The sequence below is a fragment of the Microtus ochrogaster genome, chromosome 21 (genome assembly GCF_000317375.1).
Source record: "Microtus ochrogaster isolate Prairie Vole_2 chromosome 21, MicOch1.0, whole genome shotgun sequence".
NCBI classification, from domain to species: domain Eukaryota; kingdom Metazoa; phylum Chordata; class Mammalia; order Rodentia; family Cricetidae; genus Microtus; species Microtus ochrogaster.
In genome coordinates, this window is record NC_022022.1 from 29,991,759 (window position 1) to 30,002,091 (window position 10,333).

Consider the following 10,333-nt stretch of genomic DNA (forward strand, 5'->3'; position numbering starts at 1 on the left):
TGTAGACCAGGCTGGTCTCGAACTCACAGAGATCCACCTGCCTCTGCCTCCCGAGTGCTGGGATTAAAGGCGTGCGCCACCATCGCCCGGCTGTTTTGATTTTTTTAAATGGGGTATTTGAAGCAGTGTTTCATTGCGACACTGTCACGTGAGTGTACCATGTATTCTGCTAATCTTCATTCTTTTCTTTGTCTTGTCTCCAGGTGATTCCTCCCTCTTTCCAAGTAGGTTTTTTCCCACTGTAGTGTCCTATATACATATCATACATTTATTTTAAACTAGATTCAGCATGAGTGAAAACATGTCATGTTCATTTATCTTTCTGAGTCTGGTTTATTTTACCTAAAGTGATCATTTCAATTTCCATTCTTTTGTTTTTTTTTTTTTTTTTTTTTACAAAGTATTTTATGTAGTTTAGGCTGGCCTTGGACTCCTAATAAAACTGAGGGTAATCTTGAACTTCTGATCCTCCTGCCTCTGCCTCTCATGTGCTAGAGATATACAAGCGTGCACTACCATGCATGGCCTAATTACATTTTTCTTTATGGCTAAATTGTGTGTGTGCCTGCGCATGCGTGCACGGCTCTAGAGATTTAACGTAGAGTTTTATGTGTGCCAGGCAAGTGCCCTACCATTGGACTATACCCCCCCCCCCTACAAACTGTCTTTGACTGTTGTGATGACGTCTGTAGTTTCCCTAAATGCTAAAGTAGTCAAACTTTATGGAAAATTTCTGATAGAGTACTCACATCAGTCTGTTTTTGTTTTTGTTTTCTTTTCATTGCATATATCAGAAGGAAAGTGAATATAATAATTTACAATGAACATTGTCTAGTGTACCTTTTAGGTAAATCTTTCTGAAACTTAACTAGTGTGTTCTTAGTTAACAGATTATATATGAGAAGGTAAAAAGTGACGCGTAACATGGAAGTGGAAAGGAGTGACCGGAAGTGAGGGGGCGCAAGGGAGGAAAGAGGAAGAGAGACTGGGAGGGGAGGAGGGGGGACAGGGGAAAGGAAGAGGGGGGATGGGAGGAGAGGACAAGAGAGGGAAAGGGGAGGGAAGGCAGGAAGGAAGGGAAGAGGAGAGAAAATAAGAGGAGTGGGGAAATGGAGGGGAAGAGGGAAGACGGGAGAGGGGAGGGAGGGACAAGGGTGGGGAGAATGGGAAGAGAAACAACTAAAACAAATGGGAGGAAACGCCAGAACGAAACCCAATTCTTTGTATGCAAATGAGAAAAAATAAAAAGCAAAACACACGTGTGCGTGTGTGTGTGTGTGTGTGTGTGTGTGTGTGTGTGTGGCAGGCCACAGCTTACTTTGGTTTCTATCTACAGTCTCAATTTGTCTCCTTTTGTTAATTGAATTAAGCCAACAGGAAATCAGAACTTTAGCAAAGCAGATTATTGTCCTGTGCTGTTGGGCAACACAGCAAGGAGAAACTTTGTTTCTTTCTAACTGCAGGCCTTTGCTTGGCTTGTGAAATAGCTAACTCTTCTTCACAGGAGTAATTGACAAGGCCTTGCGACCTCTTCACAGATTCTTAGAAAAGTTAAATTCAGATAAAGTGGATTGGAGTCCTAGTGGGATAGAAGAAGGGCGGTTAGTGAATTAGAGAAGAATTTATCCAAGCTGAAAGAGGTGACATTGCACCCTGTGTTATTATAGCATCCGTGTTTAGTGTTGGTCTTCAAAAACATTCTATTGCTTGGCACAGACACTGGACCGGATATGAACTTGAAACTTATCTTGGGAAAGTCGCTTATTTCTGTTTCCATTTGTCTAATTAATTACCCTGTATTCATTTAGTGCCTCGGATTTGTAGCAGACACGGTTTTAAGTGCTTGAAATTCAACAGTAAAGAAAAAGCTTTGCTCCCGTGGGACAATCTAGAAAGACAGTTACCAGGTTAATAAATTACAGCACAGGGGGTACGCTGAAAAAAGCATTCAGGAGGTAAAAGGCAGAGAAGGCTGGAAAGTTGCTAGTTTTTCTGTTTGATTTTTTAAAAGATTTATTTATTATGTTTAGTGTTCCATCTGCATGTATGTCTGCGTGTCAGGAGAGGGCCCCAGATCTCATTACAGGTGGTTGTGAGTCACCATGCTGGGAACTGAACCCAGGACCTCCGGAAGACAGCCAGTGCTCTTAACAGCTGAGCCATCTCTCTAGCCACCCCCTCTCCTTTTATTTTTATTTTTTTTGTTTTTTTTTTTTTTGTTTTTTCGAGACAGGGTTTCTCTGTGGCTTTGGAGCCTGTCCTGGAACTAGCTCTGTAGACCAGGCTGGTCTCGAACTCACAGAGATCCTCCTGCCTCTGCCTCCCGAGTGCTGGGATTAAAGGCGTGCGCCACCATCGCCCGGCCCCCCTCTCCTTTTAAGTTGCTGGAGATAGTCATTTTTATACGGATTTTTCTCAGTACAGAGCTTTTCCATTGTAAAGGTGGCACACATTTTTAGCCATGTAGAGAACAGGGCGGCAGTGGGCCAGAAGGAACTGACATGCCTCACTGGTTCCACTAATAAGAAGGACAGAGACCAGAAGGCTTTGAGCCGTGGAAGGAAGATAAGTTCAAAGATTTCCAAGGTGTGACCATGTATAGGACACTTTGGACTTTATTCTGCACGAGATGGGAAACTGTCGAGTGTTGTGACTTGGAGAAGCAGGGTTGGTTTTACTTTGTAAAAGGACACTGTCCTAGTTCCTGTACACAGTGACTGAAGCATGGGGCCAGCTATGGGACACTTGCAGTTTTGAGGCTGGGAGATTTCTGTATTGGAACAAGAACATGAAGGGAATGGTTTGTGGGTTTTGTTGTTGTTAAATTTTGCTGTGTGTGTGTGTGTGTGTGTGTGTGTGCGCGCGCGTGTGTGTGCGCGCGTGCGTGCATGGAAAAAACTTGCAGAAGTAGATTTTCTCCTTCCCACACGGAATACAGGGATCAGACAGCCAACGCCTTTATTTACTGAACTATCTTGCTGCCCCTCCCACCCCCATTTTGTTTTTCAAAGCAAGGTGTCACTCGGTAGCCCAGAATGGCCTTGAATTTGTAGGGGAGCGTCCTCTTTAGGATTCTGTGCCAGCACAACTGGCTTGCGTAGCCTGTGGGTGCACATCTTGAATGTAGAGCCAGAAGTTGGGTTTGTTTACAGATGGGATGGGAGCGGTAGGACCAAGAGGAGCCTTACAGAGTATCAGTAATTTGTTCCCCAGCTGCTGCTACGTGGAACTTTGTCTTTACAGAGAGACTCGGTGACTGACCTTGATGGTCTCGAAGCTGACTGAGCGTTTCCTCTTTAGAATCTCCTTCCTCTAGGTGTATCAGAGTAAAGGAGCTGTCAGGTATTTTTATCTAAATAAAGACTGCTGGAGCTGGAGAGTCGGCTCCGGGGAGTCAGTTCTCCCCTCTACTGTGGGTTCTAGGAGGAAATTCTAGCTGTGGGCTAGCACAGCTACCCCTTTACCCTCTGAGCCATCTTCCCAGCCCCAGGGCTATGGCTGTCTTCTAGATCACTGGTTTCTCGGAAACAATCACAACTAACAATTTCTTGTATTTCTTCTTTATAGACACACATAGGTATCTATCTTATCTGGGTTTGCCTGTCTCCCCCTCCCACCAAATAGTGATACTCTATGACCATTATTTTATGCTAACCTGGAACTTGATAAGTCGTAGAAAGTTTTCTGGGTCATTATGCAAGTAGAAATGCTAGCTATCGTGACTGAATGCTCTCTTTGTGCCGAGAACAGCTCCGAGCATCTTCACCTCCCCAGTCTTTATGATCCTTGAGAAATACTTTCTCCATCCCAGAGAGGGGGTAGGGAGCATAGGTATGGGGGTGTGGATGCTGGGGTTGGGGTGGGGGACAGACAGGCCTTCAAAGCTTTTTGCTTTCTTTCTTTTTTATTTGTTTGTTTTTCAAGACGGGATTTCTTTGTGTAGCTTTGGCAGTCTTAGAACTAGCTCTGTAGACCAGGCTGACCTCAAACTCACGGAGATCTGCCTGCCTCTGCCTGCCAAGTGCTGGGGTTAAAAGTACACACCACTGCTGCCCTGCATTTTCTTTCTAAGAAAATTTTATTACATTTTTGCTTATTGCAGGGTTGAGTCATGAGTCATGGGGCACATATTGAGGTCAGGTGACAACTGAAGGAGTTAGTACTCCCTTTCACTCTGTGCGTTCTGAGGATTGAACTCTGGACCTCTGGTTGTATGGGAAGTGCCTTTATCCCCTGAGTCAGCCTGCTGAACGTGTGTGTATGTTTTCTGCCCTTCAAATGGATCCCACAGGCAGTCTGGCCAAGCTAGGAATTAGAACGTTCAAAACTGACTAGTCTGCTTCTCCAGCCTTCATCTCAGAAACAGCATCACTGTCTGTGGAGGAGGCCCAGCACAGTCCAGTCCTGACCCTTCAGCCAGTTAGCAATTGCTCGGGGCATCTTTCCTCACCTTTTCTCAAATTTCCTGAGCTCCAGAACCAGAACTCACTGTCATACTACAGTCCAGGGTCTAAGTCCTTATACCTGTGCCCCTGGCTGCCCTTTGTAGTACCCTTGGTGTATAGTAGTAACCTAAGAAAATGGTTCAATTGAACTCACTTTGGTAGAAAAATAAGAGGTTCAATTGAACTCACTTTGGTAGAAAAATAAGAGGTTCAATTGAACTCACTTTGGTAGAAAAATAAGAGGTCTCTCTGAGTTTTGTTTTTCATCTAGAGCGCAGGTCAATGGAGCAGTTTTTACAAATAGAAGGATTTTAGAAAAACGGGTTTCAGATTGACTCACAGTCTATACCCATGTACCCTTGGGTAAAGGTAAGTAAGTAAGTAGAGGTCCTTTGAGAATTATAGGTGAAGATGAAAGTCGACAATGGAGCAGCTGAAGTTTGGCGAACACACCATTTTCTGAATAAACCCCATTAAAACCTTCATGTGGTTTCCATTGGCTTAGCATCCCATTGATGTTAGCACATTAGTGCTTAGCACAGAAAAGGTTATATGCACACACGTATTTGTGATTTTTAAGTATCTTTTTAAATGTCTGCGTGTATACTAATGTCTGTGTGTGGTGGCCATGGAAACCAGAAGAGGGCATTGGATCACCTGGAGCTGGACTTACATGTAGTTGTGAGCTGTCAGATGTGGGTGCTGGGAACCAGACTTGGGTCTTCTGGAAGAGCAGCAAGTGTTCTTAGGCACTGAGCCATCTCTCCAGCCCCCTGTATTTCTGCTTTTTAAACCCCAATAATTGAATGAACACCCAGGTACCCACTCTCCAGCTTCTGAGCCCACACGTCTCTGTGTGGTCACCTGTCCCCAGTATCATCACCTGTCTCTCCCGCCATGCCTGCTGGCCTTGTGTCATCTTGGAAACACCGAAGGCTCACATTGGCTCCCGGTTTTGCAGGTCTCAAATTCAGGTCACCGGGCTTTGCTGTTTTAGACCTGTGGGGGCGCATGGCGTGGCAGAGTGTGGCAGAGGCTAGTGTTCATACATTTTAAGAGGAGGAAGGGACCAGCCAAGCTTCCTTCCACTCTCTTTTCCTCTTTCCCTCTGACAGTGTTTTGCTATGTAGAAGCTGATCTTGAACTCATGTAGCCTTGCCTTTTACTCATGGCAATCCTCCTGTTTTAGCTTTTCTAGTGCCAGGAATAGAGGCATATACCACCATATCCAGCTTTGTTTCTTTCTCTCTCTCTCTCTCTCTCTTAAAACAAACAAACAAACAAACAAACAAAAACCCCAGAATCTCCTTCTGCAGTTCAGGCTGGCCTGGATCTCACTATGTAGTCTTGAACTTGCTGTGATGTCTCTGCCTCAGTTTCCTAAGTGATGAGATCACAGACACGCAACACCACATGCTTAGATGATGTAAGTGTGCTAAATATCAGCTACAAATAACTTACTCAGGGACTCACCTACGACATGGTTGTCTCGTGGCTCTTAATTTGCCCCGACACTGTGATTATCAGTGGTGTCTGGGACACCAGCCTAAGTGCTGGGTCATGGGGAAGCATGCCAAGCCAGATCTCCCTGGGGTGAGTCACCGTTCCGGGGTTCAACAGCTGTTTGACTTTGAGCCTCGAATTCTGCCGTAGCAAATGTTAACAGTGCCTACCCGGTAGGGTCCCAGGCAGCATCTTCCAGCTACTATTGTTGCTGCAGATTCCATGAGGCACAGGAGTGTGAGACTTGAGAAACTCTCTTCGCCTTTTGGAGCTCTCAGCTTCCTCCTCTATAAACTGATACTCAACAAGGCATGTTCATGATGTAGATATGTGTGCCCACCTGGGAGGCTAGACTGGATCGGAGGACTCGCGGGCTTGCTTAGCACTCAGAGCTTGCATGGCTCTCTTTGGGTCACGAGAGGTGTCCCTGAACTGCTGTTCACTTTAAGCAGGACTCAGACTTTTGATGTGGCTCAAAGCGGGTCAGTTAATCTGAAGCCAAATTAAGTTGCTTGATTAGCTTTTAGAATAACTATGATAAATATAATCTGAGCCTCTGAGACTTTTTTCCATAATATATTCCCCTTATTAAGAACCAAAAACTGATTCTTTTGACTGTAATTTTAGCATATGGACACGTTTGTTATGAGTACATGTGGGACTCAAGTCTGTACTCTCTATGTGTAGTTTTGAAAACCTTTTCTTACCTTATTAAAGTTTTAAATCACACATTTATGTATGTACTTTGTATAAATGTGCTCTGTGTGCATGTGTGCGTCATGGCACACGTGTGGAAGCTAGAGGACACCTTGCGGCAGTTAGTACTCTACTTCCACCTGGTGGCTTCTGGGGATTGAAGTCAGCCGGTCAGGCTCGGCAGAGGGCGCCGGTGGCAGCGGCACCTTCTCCCTGGCCCTGCTTGCTTGCTTGCTTTCTTTCTTTCTTTCTTTCTTTCTTTCTTTCTTTCTTTCTTTCTTTCTTTATTTATTTATTTATTTGGTTTTTCGAGACAGGGTTTCTCTGCGGCTTTGGAGCCTGTCCTGGAACTAGCTCTTGTAGACCAGGCTGGCCTCGAACTCACAGAGATCCGCCTGCCTCTGCCTCCCGAGTGCTGGGATTAAAGGCGTGCGCCACCACCACCCGGCTTCCCTGCTTTATTTTTAATCAGCATGCAAAGTAGCAGGTTTTCAGTACAGGCAGACATTGACTCCTGTGGAACAGGCCTCAGAACCCAGTCAGAAAGTGGCTGGTTACCTTCAGAACTGCCATGCCACTATTGTACCGGTGGGCGCGTTCTATCTGTTAAGTCTATAATGTAGCACGCAGGGTCTGCTCCTACATAAGGCCACTGGAGCCAGGTCTCCCCCAGAAGCCCAGACAGTGCCTTCCCGCACTATAAAAGCTAGCCAGCAAGGGGGAAGTGTTCAGGTCAGTTCCATTTCTTCTTTATGTTCTACAACCAAAGTTTGCGGCTTCTTAAGAAATGGGGGTTTCCAAGGGCAGTTCTGGGGGCCTTTAGCCTCCCATCATTTTTCCCAGATATCTAGATATGTACAGATGGTGCATGAGCTACATTGGCCACAAAAAAGTTACTATGAGTATGGTCTAACACAAAATTGAAAATTTGCTTAAAACATTGTGAGACGTTTTGTATGAGTTATTTATTTACTTACTTGCAATTGGACGGCATAGTTCCTGAATGCAACCCTTGTAGATTACATTATGTTGCACTATCAAAAGATTGAAATTCCCCTGCCTTTGAAAGTGATTTTGGAGGCCAGTCGTCAGTAGCGTAGGGAAAGGATGCTGAACGATGTGTTCCCTGAGTGTAGGGTGTTCTGTCCTGCCCCCTCCAAAGCCTGGAGCTTCCCTATCTTCCTGTTTCTCTCTGCCAACTGGTGTACCAATGTAGTGGGGTTTTTTTTTTTGGAAGCTGTGCCATGCTGTGTCACGACGAGGCCTGTACAGCTCGGTATTCTGTTTGGAGAAATTCAGCTGATCTCTACCATGTGTGCTTAGTAACAGATTTCAGAAAGAGGCTGGAACAGAATGTTTAGAAGGTATTTATGGACCAGAGAGCCAGACAGTAGCCGGTGTGACCACCACGAAGTGTGACTGGAGACACTGCTCACTCAGACCATCCTGGAACAACTTTTTAGTAATTGGCTAAGCATGGGAGATTCCACACCAAGTCTTGACACTAACCCCTCAGAAGGCTATAGTCTGCCTCTGTGTCCTGTTACCAGTGTCTGGAATGACAAGAGCTTTCCCACTGAATTTGTAGCTAACTTCTGCCACCTCTCTAACTGTGCTTACAGCCTAGTTTAAACAACAACAACAACAACAAAAAAAGTTGGAATATGGCTGGCAAGAGGTATGTGTTTTCTGAGTTCAATCCCTGGGCCCTACACGGTGGGAGGAAAGAACTCCAAGTTACCCTCAGACCTCTACGTGTGTGCCATAGAACTTATACCCACCTCCCTACACCAGTAAAATGAAAAAAGAAAATTGGACTCATCCAAGAGGGAGAAATTAACCTGTAAATTCGGTTTGTATACAGAAAAATACGTGTAGCATGATTACCTTCTTTGAGCTTACCATGTAACTTTCTACAAGTAGCCGAGAGACAGGCAGGGGATCCAAGCCCTGCCAGCCAGATAGCTAGTATTTCTGGGGCTCAGCCTGTTGAGGGGCTTGGCTGAGCTGCCCTCACAGTTCCCTGGTATTTTTTTTTCCTGGTATTTTTAACCGTCTTGGTTTAAGTCCACCGTGCAGCTATAAATAGGGCTGAGTAGAGACACTTGGACAAGCTGATGATTAAGCTTCTCTTCCAGCCCGTGTCCTGAAATATTCACTCTGTGTTTATTCACAGGGAAGGCTCAGTCCTGTGTTCAGAAGAAGCACAACAGGAGGCAAGTTAGTTGGGGTTTAAACACGCATGTAACAGAGCCTCATCGTTAAGCAGAACTTAAAATAAAAATCTGTTTGGCAGCATTAAATCTCACTTCTTGCTTTTTCCCACAGCAGCTTATTAGACCACCCTATTTCGGAGTGATATGCTATAGGCAGGAACCTTGATCTTAGTGTACTGCCCTGGGACGCTGTGGTGTTTCTTTCTGGGTGGGGACACTGGACAGATGTCCAGATGGCCACTACCGTCAAGTGTGGTCATTCAGCTCTCATTTTGGTGGAACTTAGATGACACTGGGCTTTTCTTCTACTCTGGAGTTGCTGCCCTTGAGGAAATGATGCCCAGCCCAGTCTTAGGGTTTCTCTTGCTGCGATGAAACACCATGACCAGAGAAACTTGGGGAGAAAGGGGTTTATTTTTTGGATTATGCTTCCATGTTACAGATTATCATCAAAGGAAGTCAGGGCCGGGGCTCAAACAGGACAGGAACTGATGCAGGGGCCATGGAGGGGTGCTGATTACTGGCTTGCTTCTCATGGCTTGCCCAACTGCTTTTTATAGATGCCAGGACCAACATTCCAGGGGTGTCCCCCACCCACAATAGGCTGGGCCTTCCCCCCATCAATCATTAAGTATAAAAATGTTCTTCAGGGTTGTCCATAACCTGATTTTATGGAGGCATTTTCTCAATTGAGGTCCCCTCCTCTCTCTTTCTTTCTTTCTTTCTTTCTTTCTTTCTTTCTTTCTTTCTTTCTTTCTATTCTTTCCCTTTTTTCGAGACAGTGTTTCTCTCTCTCTCTCTCTCTCTCTCTCTCTCTCTCTCTCTCTCTTTTGTTTTGTTTTGTTTTTTTTTGTGACAGGATCTCACTGCGTACCTCTGGCTCTCCTAAAACTCATTATCTACCATGCTGGTGGATCTCTGTGAGTTCGAGGCCAGCCTGGTCTATAGAGTGAATTCCAGGACAGCCAGGGATATACAGAGAAACCCTGTCTCAAAGAAATAAAACAGAGTGTGCACAAAATGTGTGTGTGTGTGTGTGTGTATGCACGCATGCAAGTGTGTGTGCGCACTCACGTGTGTGAAAAGGATAGAAGTGTTTTTATGTATTTTTATTTGTGTGTGTGTACACGCATGCACTTTTGTGAAATTATGTGTACCACCTGTCTTCAGGAACCTGAAGAGGCTTGAAGAGGGTGTTGGCTCCCCTGGAGCTGGAGTCATGTTTGGTTGTGAGCCACCTGGTGTGAGTGCTGGAAACCAAACTTGGGTCCTTTGCAGGAGCGGTAAGAACTAGTGACTGCTGAGCCATCTCACCAGCCCCAGTGCAATAGATTTGAAAAGTAGTGCTACAATTACTGATTGTTCTAGATAATAGATTTCTTTCTGCTTTCCTTCTTTCCTTCCTTCTTTCCTTCCTTCCTTCCTTCTCTTCTCCTCCTCTTCCTTCTCTTCTCCTCCTCTTCCTTCTCTTCC

The 10,333-nt window shown here is 45.2% G+C and overlaps 1 protein-coding gene across 1 annotated transcript in view; it reads left to right on the plus strand.

Annotated features, from left to right (window-relative positions):
• Manba (mannosidase beta) overlaps nt 1-10,333 on the plus strand; it is a 70,544-nt gene that overhangs the window by 984 nt on the left and 59,227 nt on the right. The gene's annotated exons all lie outside the window — the stretch shown is intronic.